The sequence below is a fragment of the Lagopus muta genome, chromosome 2 (genome assembly GCF_023343835.1).
Source record: "Lagopus muta isolate bLagMut1 chromosome 2, bLagMut1 primary, whole genome shotgun sequence".
Taxonomy (NCBI): domain Eukaryota; kingdom Metazoa; phylum Chordata; class Aves; order Galliformes; family Phasianidae; genus Lagopus; species Lagopus muta.
Genome location: NC_064434.1, coordinates 71,400,143 through 71,425,195, shown reverse-complemented (window position 1 = coordinate 71,425,195; position 25,053 = coordinate 71,400,143). Strand labels below are relative to the sequence as shown.

Sequence of the window (25,053 nt, the reverse complement as noted above, 5' to 3'; positions counted from 1 at the left end):
TTCTCACTTGCAGGGAATGTTCCTGCTTACAGATAGTGGGCCTAGCTGAATCCCGCTAGGCATCTAATGATACCAGTAGTTGTTTCCTTCTGACTGCCTCTGTTTGGCCTGCGAGGTAAGCGTGGTGTCAGCAGGTATCTGAGAATAAGCCTTGAGCTTCTGTGGCCTGCCAGTCTTTAATCTCAGACTTCCCAGAGAGATAAGCCACTAGGTAAATGCAGGGCCTCCTCTAGATGAAAACTGTGGTGCTGTCTGTGTCAGTGATTTGACTATGAATCTTCTCCTATGTGGTTCACAAAGTAGGAATTCTTTATGTTCCATCAATGGTTGTCACTGTTCCTTCAGACTGAAAAGTTCCTGAAAAAAGAGATAGAAGAAATAAATCTAATCAAATATTATAAATACCCTCTATATGTAAGCAGGCAATAGTTGTGAAGAAAATTAGGTGAATTTGCTACTGTAAACAGAGACCAACCTTCAGAAAACAGTTGTGTGTCTCTACCAGCACAGCACACTGTCTACCCAAACCAGTGTTTGTCTATCAGTCCTTATGGTTGTGTTCCTTATCACTGTAAACATACAATATATACTTTTGGGGATTAGTTTCTCTGATTATGAAGTCTTTGACCCTTCAGAGAAATGTATGTAGTTAAGCAAGGCAGTCAGGAAGAAAACAATAAAAATAGTTCATCTATGTAATAGGACTGGACTGGTCTATGTGTACAAGTCTGCCTTTCAGATTAGGAACTGAACAGAATTTCTGAAGAGAAAAATGGGAGATGGAATGGCACTGGTCAGGGAGAAAACTTGTGTACTTTTGAAAAACCTCTGTGCCACACTGATTTCTTTTATTTTTATTTTTTTGAAGTTTGCTCAGTGCCAAAGGGTGCATCTGTATGTCTCATTACAGGATATAAGCTCAAATAATATGATTCTCCTCACTATTGAGACGAGAATAATAGCATTAAAAGATATTTCCTTCAGCTGCTACCAAAATAGAGTCATATTTCCGGATGTCGTGTTCTGTTAATTCGGAGTGGGGACTAATTGCCTTGAAATCAGCATGGTATGACCTGGAGAGGAATTCATCCATCGTGACAGCAGTACAGTGGTAATTCAAAGTCACTGTGAGAGCAACAGGAGGAGTAAGAAGTAGACACAAGGTAACTGACTTGCTGGTAAAGCATGAGTAGCACTGCCATAGTTCTTGCTGGGATCAGTATCAAATATGTCTTGCTCTAGAAATGAAAACACAAAGATCTATCATGGGTAACACGTCTGTGCTAAATTTTCCCCTTAATAATTATCTTGTTCTCTACATTAGGTACAGATGTTCTAAGAAATTTCTTGCATCTCTTTGTGGAAACGGAATGCTATTTGATTGTGTTGTTCTTCAGGCTGAAAAATAGCATGTGCATAGCATTATTATTTATTTCTTCTTGAGACATATGTGCTAGCATATGGGTTAGTGTATAATAAAAATGTCTTCATAGTTTACGTTCCTGATCACTGACTGCCCAATGCAAACACTTTTCTCATCTAGCAGTCTTCCTGTAGAAGCTTACTGTCAGGGAACAGCAGGAGCTGAGGGTAGCAGAGACTTGAGATGTTGTCCTCGTTGTCCAGAGCACCATCTTACAGTATGTGAACTCTGTGAGTAGTTCTGGCATCTGTGGACAGATCCCAGACAAGACAATGGAGCGAGTCAAGTGCAGGATCCATCCACGTAGTCCAGTCAGAAGCAGCAGGAGGTGAGGCCAGAGAGAGGACTAAAGACAAACCTGGAGTATCTCTGGCAGGTCCATCCAGGAGACAGGGCGGGGGACAAAGCTGCAGCACAAGTCTGAGGCTTATCCAGAAAGCGGAAGCAGAGACAGGGCTGAGAACAGATATCCCTACAACATAGCTCAAGCAGAGACTAAAGGTCCAGGGACAGGCTGAAATGGGGCTCCTGTGAGTGCAGGGTAGAGGCTACATGGAGGCACCGGATGAGGCTGGTCTGGGCCTGTTAGGCTAATCGGTGTCTTGTTCTTTTTTTAGATTGTCTGACCCTCTGAGTCACATAGTTGTAGTTCTTGCTCTTTGTTTAAAGCTGACCATACTTTTCTGTGATGTTTGATGCTAGGCTGGTCCTAGGAAAAAGAAGCCAGTGTGATCGTGTTGTGTGTGTATGTATGTCACTTCACCTCTCATAACCTTTAAACCTCCTGGGCAACTGCAACCAATTTAGTAGAGAGGAAGGAGTAAAAAATCTAATAAGTTGCTATATATTCTTAGACATGCATGTCTGGGTATAACACAAAGACCTTTCAATGCTCTGAGAGAAATATGCAGCACAAGTGGAATCCTTATTAAGCAGGAGAGAAGCCATGCAGAGTTCAACCCATAGCACAAATCTGTAGGAAACCAGGTTTCACTGTTTCCTTTCTCAGTGAAACAGCTTGCTTGTTTGCTCTTTTCAGTGATCTCCCACCTCCTACTTCTTCAAAAAGAAAATAGTCTCCTTGAAACTGCATGACATGTTGTATGAGATTCTTACATTTTTAGTAGAAATAGCAAGAAGCATTCACTCTGGAAAAAAAAAAAATGGAAAAACAACTTGGCTTGTTAGAGGATGATGAAAATAGATTTCCTATGTTAATCTGTTATTTTGACTTAAATAGTCACCTGCAAATTTCAAATTTCAACTATGCTGTATGTTAGATGTCAGTGAAATAACCTGTAACTGAGGTAGACCTTTACTGCAGTAGAGAAACAGATTTGATCATGTTGCTAGATTTCTCAGTTGCTGTTTTTTTAAGATGTAACATTTTTGTCAAGAAAATGTCATTCTTATGATTCTTGGTTTACATAGGCAAGAACATAAGTGAATTTCTCTGCTACCTCGAGTGGTAGTTGGCAGAATGCTTGATACAAACTGCTATACTGGGACAAATGCATCAAGCTGTAATTCCAGTAAGACAGTTTAATAAAAAAAAACCCATAGGATGAAATGAATGCAAAACTCCTAGAGCAGTGAAGCAAACTGTCTCCTACAGGGGGCCTAATCTCAAATGCAGGGAAAAAAAAAATCCAGAGTTTTCAACCCAGGCCAGTCTATGATTCCTCCCCAGACTGCTTTGTCCCTCCCTTTCCATCAAAGGCAGGGACCTCCACTGGAGTTACTGGAGTTCTCCCTGCCACATGCATTTTTGCTCCTCAGTGTGTATAGCCTTTAATCACAACCTAACAGATCAGGTGAGTAGACAAAATTTCCCTCTGCTCTCACAAAGCCTTTCAGCAAGAGTTGCAGTCTATGTACGACTCGAATCTTTCATAAGGTAAGGGGCAGAAGGATTCAGTGCCCTGCCCCACTGGCTGAGTATACAGGTCATACAATTCTTAATTGTCTGTCGTTCAGATTTGGTTGAAAAAGCACATGATAACAGGTTTGGTGTTACTGTATATTTACAAGGAATTATATTGTTTTTCTCCGTGTTCATAAATTTACACTAAATCTAGCATGTCATTTTATTGCTATAATGATGAAGTCCTTCTGTGATACATGCTATTCAGCTTTTCTTCTATCCTGAATATTTAGCATCACCAGTAAGCCTGGTCAGTTCACTATCCATTATCTTTTCTATTTAGTTTGCTTTAAAGTTGAATAAAGTAAGTCCTACTGTATACACCCAGGTGGAAAACTTCCAGATGGTGAACTTCATTGCTGTGAAAATTTCCCCCTCACCCCTACATTTTCTTTCTTCTATTTTATGCAATTACTTATCCACATGATTATCCCATAGTGGTAGCTCTTCAAAAGCCTTATGAGTGGCCTTTTCGAGAGTGTTTTGGAAACCCAACTGGATTTTGTCAGTTGGATATTTTCACGTCCTGAAACAAAATTCAGTAGCTGTGTGAGACATGACTTTGCCTTTTGCCTGCGACAAAGGCACTGTGCTCTTATAGTATGTTTCTAGACATGTACGTAAATTGGTTGGTTCTTGCTGGAGATGAGGAAAGGCAAATTATACATGTGGCCTCTCAGCTTCAGAAATTTAATTTCTCAGATACTTACTGCTCCATTTGTTTTTTAAATTGCTTATTAGTTTCAAAAGTTATCAGGTTAAAAGAAATAGAGAGATGGTATAACTACAAAATCTAATTGCCATAAAGCAGGAGTTTTGGATTTTTTCAGTCTTTCAGGCATCATTGATGCCTTGAAATGATTTCAGTTGAATTTTACAACCCACTGCATGGAAACTGTTGAGTCAGGGCCTGAATCACTGATTGAGCACTTGGGGAAAGGACCTGGTCAGCCCTGGGAGCACAGGTGAAGGCAATTCAGCTGTGATACTGCAAGGACTGGAGCCTGGATGCGCTTCTCTTAGACCTCATTTAAGGGCTGACTGCCACTGGGGAAGGATCTCTGATTGGAGATCCCTCCTGGGTGAAGCTTTCCCCTCTAAATCTAGGATCTTCTGATATGGGTAAGCAATCTTCTTCCCTTCGTTTATGGCACCTTTCTATCACGCTGGTCCTTCTGTCACCACACCTCTGGTGTAACATATTTCCCATTGTATTGATCTGTTCAGTTGCTATGCTTACCAAGATGATAGTTCTGTTTGGAGCCTGCAGTTGGTCTCAGTACTCATTGTGGATCCTCTACAACTCAGGATATTCAGTGACTGCAAGATTCTCATCAGCATAAATGAAGTTGTCGGAAGGATCCATAAATTGTTTTCTTGTTCTTTCGTATGCTTACTTTGGGTTAAAGCTTTTGATGGTTTAAGGTCAGAAGAGGCCATTATGCATATCTCCTCGTATCTGTGTTGTAACAGGTATCATGAAATATTACCCACTGACTCTATGTGAAGTGTAATACGTTATGTTTGGTTGAAGCTTTGTCTTTTAGAGAAGTATCCAAGTGGAGTGCTGGAAAGTATGCCATTTCAATAAAATATTCTAGTAGTTAATTACTTTCATCTAAAATTTGAATCTTCTTCCTTGTTTAGATTTTTTTTAAACTTCGATTTTTCAACCAGTGACTCTTGTTATGTCTTTGTTTAATTAAATAAATCGGATGCTGATCTACTGATCTGATAGTATGCATGCCTATGTTTGTGTCAATATGAAAGAAATGCCTGTATGTTTTTCTCCTTTTACATCTTCCTCCTCACGACAGTTGTCAATTTAAGGGAGATCCTGTACCCCTCCTTTTCTTTCCTGAGGAAACTGAGACGTTGGTAGTTAATTCTCTATCTTTCTTTCTCTACCAAGGAAAGAACAAAGGAAATAAGTTCTACCTGCTGCATTCCTCTTGGTGTCACCTGTCGTTCTGCCCAGCCACAGTGAAGAAAGTCATAGAGAATAAACAAATAGTCTGTCTTGTGCCAAAATCCATAGAAACTCTGGCATGGCTGTCAGTCGTTTCTTATTTGATGTGAAAAACAAAACCCTTTTTCTGTATTAGCAGTTAATGGTATTGACATTGTTGAATAGTCAATTCAGTTCAATATAACTGGGAAAAAAGTAACTTGAGCAATCAGGTGGATGGAATTCATTTTTTAAATGATTAAACCATCTTCATGGTTACCATTTGCTTTAGTTACTATTTTTCACCATGTGTTTTCCAGCTTAGCTGCATTTGTCATGTTACTGGTAATGTAGTTATGTTTAATTTTGCCTATAAACCGTTGTAGAGGGCTGTGTATAATTCTGTTTCTGTCATTGCAAATTCTGATTCATCAGTTTAGGTTATTGTTCTGAAGAATTGGTTGCTAGGAACAGTGGTTTGCCTCCTTGCCAGGAACCAAGAATTTGTTTTCTTCCCAGAAGAAAAGCTGTTATTTACTTGCTCATAATACGTGCTTTGTCTGCATGACTGCTGTTTGGATCCCTTTATAGGTTAGGTGTTTTTCAAATTTTTTGCTTGAAAATTCTTTCCAACTGATAATCTGTTGAAGCAAGGGATGAACACCACCTGGGTAGAAATATCATAGGGAGGCAATACATTTTAAACTTAAAATTGAATAAAGGCTGGCTCTTTGTCTTACGACTTTGTGTCAGAGCTTTCCTGTCAGCCTGCAAGCACTTAAGTTTGTATTCAGTTTTACTCTTGTTAATTGTACTTTGTCCAAGGACCAGCAGCGTTCTAGGGTTGGTGGGAGACACCTTTCTTTTTGAGTTGGACTCGATGATCTCTGGAGGTCCCTTCCAGCCCCTACAATTCTGTGATTCTGTGGTTCTTCCAATTGCACTTAAAATAATTTTGTAGGTAGGAAGCCTTTCCCTGTTCCATAGTAGAAAATCTAAATCTACATTAACCTGGAATTAAGTTTAATGGTTGGAAACTATATTCTGGAAAATTACATTTAAATATCACCTGAGCAGTCTGGTGGCAAAATAAGAGCTGGCTGCTCTGACATGTTAAGCTGATGGGAGATGATGTGATAGATGGCCTTTTTTTGTTTTTCTCCACAAAAAAGAGAAAATATGGGTGCAGCGGGTCACAACTAAGTGTCTGGAAGATATTTTCTATCAGTCAGAAGTCCCCTGACTCTCACTTAAAACAGGAATGGTCTACCTGGATTAAACTATTGACAGCTGTTGTACTAAAAGAATAGCAAGAAATATTCTTTCTGTCCTCTTGTCCTAGCCTGAAGGTAGAGCCTTTGTAAGTAGCTATCCAGTCTGCTTTGTGGATGGCTTCAGCTTATATCCATGCACAGGAAGCCTGACTGCCCTGGCAAGTGCAAATTTAGGGGGGCCTGAAATACAGTGTTGCAGCCAATAACATTTTCATGTTATTTTCCTTGTATTGCAGGAGTCTTGAATCTGAGTCATCGCCATGGACAGTCCTGTTCTTTTCTGCCTGCTCTGAAGTGAACAACTTAAGTGAGTAATGTTGATGGAGCTGTGTAACAAATGGTCTTGCAGAGGATAGTTGTCTAGTGAGAATTATCCTAATGCTTTTAAAATACATCGATCTGTAAATGTTTTACTTATGTTATTTGGCTTAAAATCCTTCTTGTTTTACATTGGTTGCAATTCAAAAGTTAGTATTTACCATGTATTTTATCTTATATAATTACTTAAAGCTTCAGAATGAGGCTTAGCTAGCTGGTTGCTGATGTTCTAAGGAGCTGGCCTTATGAGTATACACTGCAAGAATCTATGTGATGGTGATTCAAGCTAAAGTTTGGTGACTAATACCAGATATGTTTTGATTTTTTTTTTTTTTTTTTTTTCCTGTTAATCTCAGTGTCCTGACTAGAATGTGATTTTGATGATTTATGTGCTGTTTCTTTCACGTTTCCTACTATGTTTTTTATTTGACTGCTGTAGAAGTTGGTGCTGCGTGTCCTAATTCATGTTGGCTGTTGATGTAGCAAGTTGTGTAGAACACTTCCCTTCAGAAGTGTAAACAGCATTTCACTATGGAAGTTGGCAGGAAGGAGGACAGCTCTTCTGTTGTATGCGTGCAGCCTATAAATGAATCCTTCTGAGTGGATGATGCTGTGAAAGTGTGAGACTTACAAAAACTTTCATGTTACATAGTACAGAAATGCAGTTTTATGTCCGAAGATGTATAGTTTTATACATCTGACTATGCTTCTGAACTGTTTCCTTAGTGGGAGTGATAGTTCTTCAGTGTTTTTCTTGTTCTTTTTATTTTTAAAGAGCTTAGGAGAGTAATCTGAGAATCCTGGCTCCTGTAGCTAAGCATTATTCAACACAAGCTGGTCCCAAAGCCTTTCCAGAAGATGCCAAGAGCTGCTGTAAAACTTGAATCAGTCCAAGTTGTATGCAAAGAATATACCCCTTTTTAAAGTGTCTTACTTCTTAAGTCTGACATGTAATTCCTCAAGGGATGGAATGATATTTAGGCAACGTGCCTACTGAACAATGATGCTAAATGCCCCCTGAGAATACTAGTCGCTGTTGTCTCAAGTGATGATGATCAACATTAAGCCAGGTGCTGGCATACAGCAAGTCTTATAGGAAGCTCTAGTGCTGTAGAGTTGCAGGCACACAAATACATATGTATCCTCCATGCTGCCCTTCTACCATCTTGGTATGTTATCTCTTGAATGCTGTTTGCCCTCTTTTTGTTGCTTTTATTCTGTAGGATTTGCTGCTTTCTCCCTTGTTACTAAAGCTGCTTAGAGACCTTTCTGTTCCTGGCAAGTGAGAACAAAACAAAGAATGAGCTTCACCTCAAAGGCTGGGAACTCTGGGTGATTGCATTTCATCTCGCTAGTGTATGAGACATCGATTTGCTGCTGACTCTGACTCTGTGAGTCTGAGCCCTGTGCCCTCTAAATAGCCTGGTGTACTGATGGACAGTTGGCTGAGTATGAGCCAGCAGTGTGCCCAGGTGGCCAAGAAGGCCAATGGCATCCTGGCTTGTATCAGGAATGGTGTTGGTGAGCAGGACAAGGGAAGTAATCCTGCCTGTACTTGGCACTGGTGAGGCCGCACCTTGAGTACTGTGTTCAGTTTTGGGCACCTCAATACAGAAAGGACATTGAGGTGCTGGAGCAGGTCCAAAGATGGGCACCAAGGCTTGTGAAGGGCTTGGAGAATGTGCTCTATGAGGAGAGACTGAAGGAACTGGGGCTGTTCAGTCTGGGGAAAAGGAGGTTGAGGGGAGACCTTATTGCTCTCTTCCAGTATCTGAAAGGTGCTTACAGCGAGAGCGGAGTTGGTCTCTTCTCACTTGTGACAGGACGAGGGGAAATGGTCTCAAGTTGTGCCAGGGTAGGTTTAGGTTGGTTATTAAGAAACACTGCTTTACAGAAAGGTGCTTTGTGAAGCACTGGAATTGGCTCTCCAGGGAGGTGGTTGAGTCACCACCCTTGGATGTGTTTACAATCCGTTTGGATGCGGTGCTCAGGGACATGACTTAGCGGAGGGTTGTTAGTTAGGGTAGTATGGTTGGGTTGTGGTTGGACTTGATGATCTTTAAGGTCTTTTCTGACCTGAGTGACTCTATGATTCTAAATATACTTGCTCACTGTGGAAGAGGCTCCTTAAACAAGATGTATGGTCTCCTCTTCTTATCTGCAGTGGCTCAGAACTTGTAGTTTCAGCAAGACACATTGATCTCAACAAGATGAAATGGTTTCCAAGTCCATTCATGATATGTCATCTGTGATTTTTGGTTTTTTTTTTTTTTTTTTCCTCAAGGTTTTGTTCAGAGCCCTAGCTTGAGACAAAAAACAGAATGCTGGATGCTTGTGGTTTCTTTGGTCTTAACACTGCATGTTTTTCCTGCTTTTCCTTCAAATGTTGTTCATTATACAGTCCTTTGTACTTTGTACAGTTCTTTCCTTTGAAGTCCTATATGTGATTGACGGAGCTTAATGTAATTGCTGTGAGCCTGCTCTGGTGGAACAGGTAGAAAGCTGATACTCTAGTTTTGCAGATAGCATAGGATGTTTGCACAGCGTGGAACATGCACTGGGTTTTAGTTGTATGCTTTTAACTCTAGGTCTAATAGCACTGTGTCTGATCTTTTAGGAAACAGATGTCATGTTTAACTTGGTGGCTGCCTTTATCTTGTGTACTCTTGATTTGAAATAGCAAAATTTAGTGTCTTCTGTGTTCTTATGTTCTGCTGTAATTGTCATAGTTCTCGGTTTTCTCTGTTATTATGTGGTTCATAAGTAGGCTGTTTCTCTTTTGTACTTCATACTTGAAGAAGAGTTTGCATGCCAAAAGCACATTCAATTTTTCCAACTGCTAACCTGTTGGCTTACTAAAAACAAGTAACATCTATTTACAAACTTTTTCTTGTCCTAGCTGTAGAATTCTTTATGTATTCTGCTTTTTGAATGCTGAACAGGGAGTTTGAAACTGCTGGAAAGGATTTATAAAATGCACAGTGATGTAAGTTACATTAACAGTCAATGTGGAGACAACTTACCTCATTATATTTCACTTTCTTTTAATCAGAAGAGAAAAGGGAAGTAAACCAGCTACCTGAGCTTGGGGAGATTTCTTTGGCATATTGGTCTGGATTTCATATTAGTGAGACTGATAAAGAATAGAGACTTCCTGTTTATGCAAGTTATTTTATCCTTTCCCACTAAATATGTTGGCTTGCACAGAAATCCAGAATTTAAATACTAGACTCTGTATGTCTGGGCATGTATCCATATGCTTCTCTGAAATTTATATTTACACACAAATTTACCTTGTAGAAGTATACTCTGAGAGACGTGATAACAAGTATTTCCAGCATACTTTTTACTAATGCATAGAGATCAGCCAAACGTTAACATCACAATCATTTTGCAGCTAACGGCAGAAAGTGGGCTATCCTTTCTCACTTTAATGTGTCGTTGTCATTAATTCATGTTAGAGAATAACATTCCTCTTTTAATTTATCTGCTTCTGTTTGACTCTGAGAGGTTCAAGTTGTTTTGTGTTGGAAATGGTAGTAGACTGAAGGGTTCCCCTTAAGAAGCCTGACCTGAATATAACATCAGAGTTTGCTTGAAGAATCAGTAAGGGCAACTTGATTCAGTGAAGGTTATCTTGTCATTAGAGAAAACCTTCATAATTTTCTGAATATAATCATTTACATAGGAGTATTAAAGTTCAGAATGCTGGAGGGTTTTACTGAAGTGGAAAGAACTTCATAGAAATCACATAGACACAAAGTAGAAACAGCTCCAGTGCTTTCCACTCCCGCCATAGTATTCTTAACATTCATCCTGTAGATCTTGCACCCTATTAAATCTATTCTATAACCTAGGATTAACAATGGAAGTGCCAATCCTCCAAACAACGTACAAAGTGCAGGCAAGGCTCATAGACCTGTTAGTAGTCCACTCTTCCATCTCTCTCTCCTGGCTAAGGGGGCATAAAATTCAGTTCCCCCACCCTTTTGGGATCAGAATTTCCTTTAGACCTTCCTTCTTTATCCAGGTCAGCATTTGGAAATCCCATTTTCTAGCAAAGAGTTTAATTTTACAGTTGAGACATTCAGTGTGCAAAGTCTGCGGTCTTCAGGTCAACACTCAGCCAGCAATGCAGATTCTGCACAGAATAGATGATTTCTCTGACTTTACAGAGTCTTTTAGCATTGCAACAAGGTCTCTAACCTTTCAAGTTTCAAAGCTGCATGTCTGCTTTCATACAGATGTGTGCATTAGACAATACATTTTGACCACATTTTTTCCTAATTGTGGCATTAAACTTGAATAACCTCATCGTGATGTACATTCCCTTTCCTCCCTCACTTTTCCTCTAAGTGGGACAACATTTAAGAAGATGAATTCATTTTGAAAATGAGTCAGCAAAGTGCATGGTGTGTTTTATCTTTGTCATACACAGAAAATTAATGTTGCAGTGTGTCAGTAATTCACGATGACATATAAATTGGACTGAATCCAGCATAGATCACAGTGCGAACAATATTCATTACTCAATTCAGACCTTTGGACATAAAGAGTAATTAAAATGAAATCTCTAGATGTTAGTGAGGCTTTTGCTGCTTTGTCATAATAATCTCAAAGCATTTCACATACTTAACAATTGAAGAGGTTAAAATACTGCATAAGCTGAATGCCATTTATCGTAAACAGTCTTTCACCCTTTCACTGTTAAAACTGAGTGGATTGCTGTGTTTTCCTTACTGGAAAGTGCAATCTTTAGTTTTTGCAGCTGAAATTTCGGATGCATCTTATGGTTGCTTTTATGTATTTTATCATAGAGATTTGCAGTAATTTGCTGAACCTAGACACAGCAACAAAACCCATGGGAGGAAGTTTTTCCCAGTGGCTTTCAGTTTCCACAAAACAGCTTTTTCTGAATGATATACCACTTCAAAACAATGGTTTGGGGTTTTTTAGTCCTCTGATCTTAGTCTCTAGCAAGTGTGGTGTCCTGATTATCTTGAAGGAGCCACTGAACTCCGACTTATTCTTTTGATGCTTCTCATGTTTGATTGCTTCTTCACTCTACCTTCCAGCCAACATCAGGAAAATGCAAGAGAGAGGAAGCAGTAGAGAGAACCTCCCTTGCTTAAAAATTAACAAAGACATGAGTTATAACTTATTCCACAATTACAGTTGTAAGTGCACTGGGGGGATGGATGTGGAACCCCAGAACTCTGGTGTGTGAAAAGTTGGTTTGTTTGACTTTTCTCTCTTTGCAGTGGTGCACTCTGTAATAAAAATAACCAAGCAAACTATTTTTTGGTGTCAGTTTTCCTCTTCAACCTTGCTTGTGCTCCTTAATTTTCTCTTTGGGGTATAAAAACGTTTAAATTCTTGTGCTCATTTAATTTCTTGTTCTTCCACAAAGGTCACATTAAAAATTGCTACTTTTTCTTATGCCTGTGCATTTTGCAGCCTCACTGAAGCCAAAAATGAAGGACAGAGCGTGACCTCTGGAGTGGAACAGAGCAAGAAGCTTGGCTCACTCTTTTCTGATATTCTCTGCCTTTTATTCAAGCAGAATGGGAGGAACCTTCTGTTTATTTTGTCACAGGAGGTGGAGAGGCAGCTTCAGGCTGTAGGACCTACAGTATTGTATTCCAGCTTCCCTCTCTCCTTGTCATTGGCAGTCTGACACAATGAGCACTTAGGGTAGGGGGCATCAGAACTACTGCAGTGCCTCATGCTGCGCACTGGATCTGCACCTGTATACGAGTATCTTGGAGAAGAAGTCCTTGGTACTGGAGAAGAACTCAAATTAAGAGGCAGGTAAGGAAAATGATCATCTGAAGAAAGCCAGGCTTGAGGAAAAAATAATCTACTTGAAAGTGTTGCTTAAGCTGAGAGGGAAATGCAAGACTACGGCAATGCAAATCAGTGAAGCTTTGTGTTAAGGATAATCAGACCATTCCAGTCTGCTGCTCCAGGCTTCTTCATGTGTCATGGAACATAGTCTGAAAAGGAAACTGGTGGCAAGATGCACTTAAAATAATGGCAGAGAGACAATAAATTCTTTGTTTGGATTTTGCTATTATTTAAAAATAGATTTTAGAACACCAACTTAGACTTTGTGGAATTGTGTGGCAAAAGGATTTACTAAATTTATTTCAGGAAAAAAAAGTAACTGGAGTCATAACAATCCCTTTTTTTATATACTCATGATCTTGAAGTCTCTACTTATATAAATGCTATTTTAGGGGATAATCCATGATAAAAATGATTTATTTATTTTTTTTTTAAGAACATCTTATGGTCCTAGGAAATATCAGTAACTCTAAAACTCAAGCTCTTTCAATTAATATCAGCTGTAAACATTAATGCCTACTGGAGGTTGTAGCCACCAGGCATCCCTTTTATCCCTTTTGTCCTCGGTCAAAGAAAGAACTGTAAGACTAGAATTGCTTCTTTAAAAAATAAAAATATCGAACATGAGCTGTAAGGGATAAGTGGAGAACAGCCTGCCGTAATGTGTTTGATATCTTAGTGGAACCATGGCTTGTTTAGATCAATAGAAACATTGATTTGTGTTCAGCTACTGGCTGTCTTTTGTACAAGAAGGGTACAAGTCTGCTAGCTTACACATTTTTGAGTCTAAGAAATGACTATACCTCTTAAGTAAGATTAACATGTTTTTTTTTCTGTAGCTTGAAGCAAACACAAGGTCATTATGTAGGAATTTGAAGGTGATAAAAATTGATGGAATGGTAAAAATGAAGGTGTGTCACTTAAGAAGAGCAGCCTCATGAACTAGGTGCATTTACACATGCCAAATTAAAGCAACCTTCAGAAGTGAAAATAGTAGATCTCACACATTAAAGGCTCCGTCTTGAGAAAGAAAGCTTCAGAAAGGACAGGCAAGGGCCGGAGACTGAGGATAACAAGTTGAGCCCATGCTCTGGCTCTACACTGCCATTATGCAGCATTAGTGATCGTGTTACTGTTTCTTTGTCCTCCTATGTTAGAAATAATAAGCTAGGATGAGAGAAGAAAGTGATGCAAAGCATCATTAATTCTCTCAGAATGAAAAGTGGGCTCTAAATTCACCTTTTTAGGTGACTTGAGGTAACTTAATCACTCTTAATACACAGAGGAAGATTTGTAGTAGGGCACTTTTAATGAGCTCTTGTAGGGGAATTGGAAAAACTTAGGCTGTAAATAGATTTCCAGAATTTTTAGAAGGGTTGGTAACTGACTCCTGGGATGTAGCTGTCATGATAGATTTTTCATCACTTAGGGGACCTTATATCTGATTGTGCACTTCTCCATGCAATTAGTTTTGTCTACTGCTTACCAGCAGTGTGAGAATTGTTGGACGAGGGCACGTGCTCTGGCTATGTATATGTTTTCTGTTTTAAACTTACTTGCAGTTGAGATAAATTCCTGCTGTACTGAAGTGCTGGGGTTCAATGTTGCTGAAAGTACCCATTGCCTTTAAAATTGCAGGTCACTGGGGCTTGTGTTGGCAGGAACAGAAAAGCTGTCCTCACTGCAGTTTTTCTTTCAGGCAGTGTTAGTTCTCTCCATGTGGTCTCTGATCACCCATTCCTCACTAGATCTCCTGTGAGATGTGGCAGATCACTGTGTTCTTGCTACTGTTTTTGATTCCTTGCACTGTTACACTGTTCACAATTCATCTGAGTGCTGCTGTGATACATTTGGTACGACTGAATTAGAAATCAAATCCTAACATTTAATTCAAGGGAGATTGTTCAACTCTTTCCTTAGCTGTAGATCTTTATGTCCAGCTTGTTGTACTGAATGTAAGCTGTTGCTCTAATGGCTCTCAGTAGTTCTGTTGCAAAGAGAATATAGGATTGGTGGCACCTCTTAGTGAAAGTTTATTTACAGCTTAATACCAAAGGGTTAACTTGATGCACTTAGACATTAAAAAAAATCTCTTTTACTTCTTAATGTCATACAAGAATATAAGCAAGGATTTATTTTTCTTCAACTTAATTTTGATACAGCAATACTCTTTTAGAACTTCTCCTGCAAGCTGCCTTCCAGGCTTCTGGAGGTGAGTGCTGTGCTTTGGCAGAACAGCTCCTTGGGGCTGTTGAGTTCTATTACTTCACATACAAATTCCTAATGACCTTGAAATGGCAATAAATGCCAGCTCATAAATTAACTGTTTGCACTTGCCTACTAATACTAGCATCAGTCTGAAGATGCCACCAGTGAGATATGCTTTATTCTATTCTTGCATGTGACAAATATGGATTGGTAATCCAAGATACTTCAAAGATCTGGTCAGATAGCTGCTTGTTTTCCTTATGAAAGATTCTGTTAAATGAAAATGCTTAATTTCTTTGTTTATGGAAATCAAACAACCCTGAAAGATCACAAATACCAAAATTAGGTAGAGATTTCTTGAAGGGGGAAAATAGATCTTTTAAGAGTTCTAAATTTTTACTTTTTGCCAGTGTAGTTACTTTATTTTATTTACTTATTTTATGATGGAACTTCCATTTCTAATTTCCTCTATATGAAACTGAAAACTATCAGATTCCTTTATGGTTTATAAGATGATAACAGCAAAGCATGATTATTTTTAACCAGTTTTGGAAATTGAAAGACAATCTAACCAAATCTTACAAATAAAAAGACTCTATCCTTTGTTAGTGACTAAGTATGGATATTTTTATGCCAGGAAGAAAATGTTTTTGGACTATATGAACTTTCATATTTCTAAGACAGCTAAAACAGATACGGTCTGATTTGCTGACTGAAAATTCCCTGAACAGTACGATAAGTTAAACAACTTAATTGTGCTGCGTGGCATCTCTGGGAGACTATTTTACTCTGTCAAAAAGAAACAACACCCCCACCTCCCTCCCTCCCCAGTTTCTTTTTTTTAATGAAAGAATATGGGAACTTCCCTCAAAATTATAAGCCAAAACATGCAAATGTATCTAAATGGTCTGAGGACTTCTGGTAAAAGATACAGGATGTGTGAAGTTGTCTCAATCTTTGACCAGGAAGGTTCAATTGCTTGGTCTATACGGGAGGATATAGGGAGAGTTCAAAAACTGTGTAGTTGGATTAATTGTATGGTATAGAAGCTGCTTGGAAGGATAACTTCTCAAGCACGAAGGAATAAGAGAAAACTATTGAAGTGAGTAGATAAAAGGGTTGTGCTTTTCTCTCCCTAAAGGGAGATGCTCTTATTATAAAGGTGAAACGGGTTTTATGTGGTGGGGAATGTATTCAGCCAGATGCACACTGAACCAGATTTTCTCAAACTGTGGGACTTATGGAACAGCAATCTGGAACAGTTGGTTTAAAAAAAACAAACAAAAAAACAAAAAAACCAAAAACCTAACTTTTAACATTAATTTTTTTTTCACTACTAATAAGTGTGTCTATAAAGCATGCATTTGTTTACTTTTGTTGCTGTCAGCTCCTTGTGCTCCAAAGCAAGAAAGTCAGTGTTTAGCCAGGTAGCCAGTATCTATGGATATTCTTCCACTTCTCAGTCTGGTGGGGCAAAACTGCTGCTCCCAATGGAGAGGTGCTTACTGACATGGCATCCTGTAGGGCATGGTCTCAGATGAACAATACTAGAAAGAAGGAAAGGATAACCTCACAAAGAAGGATAAAGCCAAATAGAGAGCCATGCCTGCAGAATTAGTGAGATGCATTTTCTTTATGATAATTATGTGTAGGAGTTCTGGTTCCTTTGGCCTTTTCAGAGTAGATCTCAGTACAGAGTGTGATATGCTGGGAGGAGTGGGGCAGTGTTTCTTCAGTGTCATATCCTGGTCCCAGTGAGGTGGGTGCATCAAAACAGTTTGACCCCCAGAATTCTTTCAAGTCTGTTGATATTGATGAGGTTTCCAGGCAGAATGTTCTCCCCTTCTTTGTTACATCTCCACTTTTTTAATCCATTCCCTGGCTCCCCCTTCTTTGTTCTCCACACCCAAAGCTCATTTACTTGTTTTCTTGCTGCCTGTAGCTGCTGGGATTCACTTCCTTTCTGTGCGTTTTCTTCAAAAGCCTTGAAATGTCACATAGCTGTACGTCCTGCTGAGGTGCTCTGTCTTATTAATGTAACAATGGGTGTTTTTTAATGAGAAAACATGAAAGTACCGTGAGCTTTCCTCTACATTTCCCCAGACTGGTCATGAGAAATTGATGAACTGCATGAGGTCTGCAAAGACTTGGGAGTTCATTTTAAATCTGGTTGTGCAAATATGCACAAATAGGAGTTTGTTCTTTAGGAAATGGTTTGAAATTGTCTTTCCCACATAGCACACTTTGCTTAGGAGCTCAGGGGCGCTGAGTCTCAACACAACCTGGCACAGTATCCCCAGAATAACATGATTAATTAACTCCTCTAAAATATAAGGGCAACTTATATCATGGACTTTGGAACAGACATTTGTATTATCTGTTCTCACTGTCTTTTCTCTCTGGAGTTAACAACATGGAGCTCTCTGACAGTAAAAGCTGTCAGATAGTGTCTGCCCCCCACTGGATGAGGCATAGCCCCAGTGACGGGGACCTGGTTCATCATCCAAGGGCTGGGTTTTTAATTCTGATGGTGTGGAATTCAGTTTCTTGTTTGTAAGCTGAAGCAGCGGTCATCTCAGTAATGCTTTTGAAAGTCAGGTAGAAGTTTGCTGTGAGTTTGGGAGCTTCACTTTTGACTCTGCGGTGTCAAATTCTTGGTTTAAGCTGATATTTGCTCTGGTTCCGCTTTTTGTTCCACAGTGTTTGTGGAACACAAGATCGGAGAAGGCAGTTGAGGAAAAAAAATGAAGTCCAGTAGGTTAGGCAGATGTCTAATTGAGACGACTGGGATTTCTCTCTGCAGTGCTTTTTGAACAGATCTGGGAACACCTGTCTGTCTGTCTCTTTGCATTTATGCAGTGCGATACAGACACATTGCTGCTTACAAAAGACTGCTTTTCTACACTCCTTTGTGAAGACCTTCATCTCTTCCTACTTTCTACCCACCATGGTTTGCCTGTGCATGACACTGAATAATGATTGGTTTCAGTATCGTAGTGTTTCCAGAACCAGGGCAAAATGTCAAGGACCAGGTGAAGGCCAAACAGGGAAGCCTGGAGAGGAATGTAAGAAGAAAACAAACCTCCCCAGCATGCACCTAAGAGCCAGGGATTTTTGGTGCAGGGATTGCCTAAGGCAATGGCAGTATCTTTTCGCTCAAGAATCTTCACATCATGAATTTTTGCTTTCTTCAACTTATACACGTCATTATATCCCTTCTGTGCTGAGAAGATGTTTTATAGCTTAACCACATATTGTGTCATCTAGAATCTGTTTGCTTTGAACTCATCACTGTTAATTTCATTTAATATCTGCAGCCATAAGTGAGAATTGTTCTCTAAGACTAGAGGAGCTCTGGCTAAGTAAGGAATGTATACTGAAATGTGTCTTGCATGGGCAAACAAGAATTGTGGAACAGAGACTCCACAGGTCTGTGCTTAGTGAAGGCACAGGACACTGACACTAAAACTCCTACACCACTGCAAGAAGAGTTCCCAAAAAGTGACTCCCTTTGCACTGTAAAAAATAATAATAATAAAATAAAGTAAAAATTGAATCCTGAAATCTAAGGTAAAGCGTAGGGGGAAAGATGTGGGGAAGGGATGAAGGGGAAACTTAGATGATACTTTGCCTTGATACATGTATTACATAAGGAAAACTAAAATCTGTTTATAGTTAGGTCAAAAATACAAAATGATATACAATGGAAGAAGTACAGTAGGGGCTTCTCTTTAATAAATATATCAAAATGTTGAATTGTTTGAAAATAGGAACAATAAGTAACTGAAGCTCAAGCAAGACTGGATACAGAAGTTATTGATGGCAACAGATCTTTAAATTATGTACAGCAGCAGGGAACACCCTGTGTTAAAAGATAACACATGCATATCCGCATATTGACACATGTTCTTTTTTAAAATCTGGCCTCCTGTGTTGGTGTTTTTACTGGCAGCAGGAAAATAAATTTTGCCTAATCTCCGATTTTCATTCCAGATAACATCTTCCTTTTTCCAGCTGCCAGTAGTTACTAGGATGTCATGTAAGAGCAATAACTAACTGGTATGAACTGGTGCCTTGGCCTTGCAAATCTTGTAGTCTTGACTCCTGTTCTGATGAGCTGTGCTATTTCCTTAGTGGGTTCTGTACTTTTGATTTCAAGGGGATTACCTGTAGGAGAGAGGCTTAAGGAGCTGAGGTCTTTGTGAGGAAAACCATGGATGCTTTGTGCTCAAGTGAACTTTCTATGCTTTAAAATCTTACCATTAATTTTTTCTCTGTCATATGTTAGATGTATATGTCTAAACCTTATCTTGATCGTAAAATCAAAGCCAAGCCACTCAGGAGCTTCTAGGACTCAGGTTTCATTATCCCTCCCTACTCCCACTACAGGCTTATAGTTTTGGAAACAAAAAAAGCTTGTTTTGATGGATTAACTCCATTTGGATGGATTAAGTTTGGGGAGCTCCAGTGATGCACCAGTATGCAAATGTAGAACCAAATGTAGAACCATCATTTAGAGGGTTTTACCCATCACTTTTCTTGAATACTATTTCTGACAGCAAAAGTCTTAAAAGGACAGTTAAAGCTAAACTGAACAAACAAAAAAAAAAGTCTTCTTCTAGGGTTGTAAAAACTGGACTGGAAGAAAATGTGGGAACTCATTCCATTCATTCCCCACATCTTTTCTGACCAGGCAATTGTCTAATCTCTTAAAAACCTCCACTGCTGGGGACTCCACAACCTCTCTAGGCAATATTTGAGTGCTAAACTAACCCTCCCACTAGAAAGCTTTCCTGAATGTCAAATTTGCATCTCTATTGTGTAATCAAAGCCATTAATTCTGCCCTATTGCAACAGGCACTGGGAAGAGTCAGTTCCCTGATTTGCAGTATCATTTTGTGTACATGAAGCTTACCATTCTCTCCACTGTCTTCACTTTTCCAGATTAAATCTTTCCAAACTCTTTGATCGTTTCCTCCTGCATACTTTGTCTAGATCTCTTCCTTGAAGTGGGCTACTGAAATTGGATGCAGTAATCCAGGCCATGCTTTATCAGCACTTCATGGAGTACAAGTTCCTCGCTTTATGAATGTATTTTAGTCTGTATGTGCATTCTGTTTATACAGCTTGGTATGATATTTGACTTCTTTAATTTAAGGATGATATTTGATGTCATCCTTTTTGTGTGACAGTGTAGTGCTGCCACAGGGATGGGGAATCAGTGGTTGCTGAGCCACATACGGTTAACAACTGGATTAAGTATAATTTACCTGTATAGGGCTGTAGAGGAAAGCACTGTGAACCAAAGCAGACAAATGGCTCAGAATTTGTCTTTTCAGACTGAAGTGTGAAGACTCATTTTCAATTTGGGTTGAACCCTGGGATACTCCTTAGCTTACTGTTCTTAAAGAAAGTGGGATGAATCCTAACAGTTGGAGGCTGCCGAAGAAGCAGACAAGCTACCATGGTAAGACAGGGCAATGGTTTTCCAGACCATCGCTGCTCCAGAGAGTAAAATCTAGACAAACACTTTTTATCTTTTAGTACTCTCATTTAATTACAAAGGCAGCCCTATCAGGCCAGAAATCACCTGAACTGAAAGTATCCAGAGTGACAAATTCTACTGAGTTAAGCCCACTGGGTATTGCTGGAATGGAGAAAAAGGATCATCAAGCAAGGAATCTCTGGGCTCCTATTTGCTGCGAATGTGAAGTATCATGTGGTAGGCAAAGATACACAGTTCTGAGCTGGTCTGTTCACAACCAGTGCTGAACTGTTGCCCAGTTCCTGCAAAGCCTGCAAGGACTGCTTGTCTTCCCGAGTACAGACGTGCATTGGCAGCTGTACACAAGCTCTTCTCTATTACTACAACCTTTGAATGAATAAACAGTGATAAGAAGTGCTTGAATATTGTGCCTGAACTATGTTTTGACAGCTGTCACTTGTGCTGTTTCCTCTGAGCTCTATCTTTTAATTACATCAGGTTAGGGCAATGTTTCATCTGTCACCTTTGGCTGATAGCAGAAAGGGACAAATTCAGCCAAGAGTTGAACATATTTTGCTTCCCTCACTGCCATAACACAGTGTTTGCTACCCTCCATTTGAATCACTACCAGCAGTCAGTTATCATGGTTAGAAAAAGGGCTGTTTAAGGGTTGAACAGTGGTTCAGAGTTGGCATGTGGTTTACATGATGTTCTAGTCCAGAAGCTAAGGCATTTTTAATGCATCTTTAGCTGAATTTAGCATATGGTGTAATTCTAAATCCCAAGATCGAGAATCCCAACTGCATTCTCATCAGCTAAGGATACTTGAGAGTTGGCTGCAGAAAGAGGAAAAAGAAAAAAGTCTCGGCGCTAGAGTAATTACCTAAGCTATGTTGAGATCTTTCTATAGTCATTTGGATGTTACTGCAAATAGGAATTGTTCAATTGTTCCCAGGGAATAAAACGGACAGCCTTCAAGATTAATGTTCCCCCTATGTGCAGACTGCTTGGGGGAGGGGTTGGAAGTAGCTGGCTTTAAATGACATGTTTGTGGAAGTCGGATCAGTATGCTGAGGAATGGACCCAATATCACACACATTCAGTGATGGGTTCTGCACTGTAGCTGGGATCTTGCCTGTGAGTAGCGATCCCCGGAAATGCTCTATGTGAGTGAGCTGCCTGCTGGAGAACAAAGAGAGAAGTCAGTTCAAAGGAAAATGCTCCTTCAACTGCTTGGAATGTAATATATTTTTAAAGCAACCCTGGAAAATGAATTTCCTTTGGAAAATTCATAACTGGGAAGATCTCTGAATAAATTCTTTGCTGACTATTGCACGACTGTTTTAAGAAGGACTAAAATAAGTATGCTACAGTGAATTTTTATAGCTTGCACATAGAAGCTCAGAATACAGTGTCGAGAGGTTTTCTAAATACAAAACATCTAAATTTAAGTAAGGCTGGCTGCATTGTTCTCTGCTTTCTAAGAGAAAGTAATGTGCACACTTTGGTTCTTTGGATGCATCATTAAGTAAAAGTAATGACATTTATGATAGTGATGACTCACTGGAGCTGAACATTTGTTATCTTTTTGAACCAGATTTTATTTTCCCTTTCTCTCCTCCCACATTCAGGAAAGGCAGAGAAAGAACAACACCTCCTGTTTTGCTTTGTTTTGTTTTTGAAATAAAAAGAGAAGCAGTTCTACATCCATGCATTTCCTCCCAGCTCCAGCCACCTCCCCAAAGGCTAATGGCTGCAGTGGAGGTATGTCTGTCCAGCTGGCAGCCTGACACATTTCATGACCAGCTAGTGGTGAATGCACACAGGATAGACCACTAGGGACTGATGTCAAACAGATCACTTGTGAAGGACACACTGCTTTAAGTGAACACCTCAGAGTTTCTGATTTCTCTTGCGCAAAATTTCATCATGTTGTTCTTACTGCTTTTCTTGTTTGCATTCTAACACTCCCTTTGAAAGAGTTTAGTGGCATTACTGAGATAACAGAAAGAACACAAGAACTTTTCTCAGAAAGGTAATGCCTCTGTGATCTAGCAGATTTCTCTTTTTTCTTCTTCTTCTTTTTTATGGGGGAGGAGAGAATTTTCTTTCTTCTTTTTGAGACATCATTTGTTTCTGTAGCAGATAACTTACCCTATTCACCATTCCTGCTGTGACAGGCCTCCTGTTCTCATTCTGGGCTGCAGTCTCTCACATGCTGAGGGAAGAACTGGTAGATGGCTGGGCATTCTCTATTCAGAGAAGAACATCCTTTAAAGAGATACTTTTCACTTCCTGGAGGAATTCTCTGCGGGTCAGGTGGGTGAGTTGTGAAATCACTGAGGAGAGAATGAACAGTCAGCTTGAGGTCATCTTTTTTTCTACTTTCCATGCCTCTCTTCCTCAATTTTCCAGTCTCACTGATGTTAGACCTTTCACAGTCTTTTCTGAGAGCAAAAGAAGGCAAAGAAAGGACATCGCTTTCATTTTTTTCCTAGTTGTCAGCCAAATGCTGGTCAGACTTCAGCACACATGAAACTGTGAGGTGTTACTTCTCTGCTTCTGTGCTAGTTCCTGCTCATCTTGGTCAAATACCTCCTACCTTCATTAGAAAGGAAAGGCTATCTGAGGTGCTCTGCAAACTAAAACACAAACTCAAAGCACATTAATGGAGAGTGAAGAGGTTTGTGATAGCATGAGAGGTACAGAGGGCCTTCCATAAACAGCCTGTGTATGCCACAGATCACAAATCACAGAATCGTAGGGTTTTGATGGAACCTAAGGAGTTAATCTAGTCCAATCCCTAGATCTGAGACCTTCCTGGAGCAAGAAGTGAAAGCCTAGGATCCACAGTTGGATGTGCTGTGTGGGTTCTCAGGAGTGTTCACCTTCACCTCCCTTCAGTCACACAGCCTGCCAGAAGTTCCACTTGAGCCAAGGGCCCTGACCCAGCCAGGCTCATCAGGGCATCTGGCAGCAACACTGCTTCACTGTTGCTCACCATCCCACTATGTGGTAGCACTGCCCTTAAAAATCCCTGTTGCCAAAACTGCTTTGCTGCTAGTCTGTGCTCCTTGGGGCAGCTACAGCTGCACCAAGCTCATGCTAACATTGCTGCAAGCAGCATTAACTTTGCCTGAAAAACATGCTGGTGGTTAGGCATTATACCCTTTCCAGGTGCTGCATGCTGGCTTCTCTGAAACTTTCAGATATCAAACTTTGTAATGTTAATAGTGAAGAGATTTTGCAGACTCACCAGGAATATAGGGCAAAGCTCTCTCCCATCTCATCTGTGCTTTCGTCTTGTCCTTTTTTCCAGTTTGCAAAGCCCTTTGCTCCTTCCTTTGCTGTGTAGTGGATAGAAACATTTGGCTTTTTGCAATCAAAGCAGCTATGGGGGTCTCAGTGGAATTAGTTTTAAATGTAAGCATTGCGCAAGTCCAGCTCTGGGAAAGGAGGCCAATATTTTCTTTAACACACACTGGTTTAAAATCAGAACAACTCTTCTAGAAGTTCAGAGATTAGAATGGCCTTGAAATAGACCCGAGGACCTCAGCTTAATTACAAAACTAAATCAGAATGAATGTTCTTTTATAGTTCTGCTTCACAATGGTCCCTGGACTTAGTGAACCTGGGTGTCAAATATATAGATAAGGATGATCCGTATTGAAGCAGAAAAAAGGGCACATTTATTGAGCTGTGAATTAAGAGTCTATTCTTTGCTGAATTCTGCTGTTATGTTACTGTACTTGAACAAGTCTAAGAGCAAAATTATATCTCCGCTACTGAAAGGAGATGTTGCAGGGCAAGTTTGGCTTGTTTTAGTCAGTCTTGTTCCTCTGCTAGCAATTTCTCTCTCCTATCCTGAAAACGATGCTGTAGTGTTTCTTGTGCTACAGAACATGCCATAAAGGTCATCTGTCCTCCTCCTTTTTAAAGGCTGTCAGGATGGATCCTCTATTAACACTGTAAGTTTTAACTTGCAGAGTAAGAGGCTGGATAAATTGTAAAGAACTCCCAGAACTCCCTTTGCCTCTCACAAAGAGATGAACAGTTCTTTCATGCTTTACGTACTGTAGCGTGCTTCAAAACCAAGGTTACATCTCTTTGAGTCATTATGACCAAGATAATTCAGGCTGTACTAACTGCAGGCAGATTTTCAAGCAGAGGAAAGAAGTGGGGCCTGCAGCTTTTGGGGAAAGGCAGCCTTTGAGACAAGAGGGGCCCCTGGACATTGGCTTGCCAGGAGCCTCTTGTTCACACAGAGAGGCCCAGGCCTGTGGGCTGACTGGCGCTAGCTTGCCTGCTGGAGAGGAAGCATCTCCCGCTGGCTTCCTACCAGCATGCAGAGTCTCTAATTTAGGAAGATAAAGTACAGTTCTTGTGTGCCAGTCCTGAAGAGCAACCAACACTAATGTGGGGACAAGGACGGGCAAACCTGTGTAGCTTGAGCCAAGGATAAAAGCAATTTCATTTCTGGATGGGAAGAACAGCAATGTGTGGTGAGAGGAAGGGACTTGGCCTCTTCCACTTGAAGAGAACTCATGGGGATCTGCTGCTGCCAGGTATGGGGCTGAGGGAATGGAGCCAGGCTTTTCCCACAGCTGAAGTATACAAGTCATAAGG

The 25,053-nt window shown here is 40.0% G+C and overlaps 2 long non-coding RNA genes across 3 annotated transcripts; one reads left to right on the top strand and one right to left on the bottom strand.

The window, feature by feature from the left end:
* Positions 1–216: 216 nt before the first annotated feature.
* On the bottom strand, positions 217–23,787 carry LOC125688694 (uncharacterized). The gene is made up of 3 exons (XR_007374843.1): positions 23,684–23,787; positions 22,582–22,766; positions 217–357 (listed from the first exon to the last, which is right to left on the bottom strand). It is a non-coding gene; the product is annotated as an uncharacterized LOC125688694 (long non-coding RNA).
* Positions 4,377–20,850, top strand: LOC125688693 (uncharacterized). 2 transcript variants are annotated; one of them, XR_007374841.1, is made up of 4 exons: positions 4,377–4,469; positions 6,806–6,876; positions 20,282–20,409; positions 20,508–20,850. It is a non-coding gene; the product is annotated as an uncharacterized LOC125688693 (long non-coding RNA). The 2 variants fall into 2 exon arrangements; XR_007374842.1 differs by having other exon boundaries at positions 20,487–20,850.
* Positions 23,788–25,053: the final 1,266 nt, after the last annotated feature.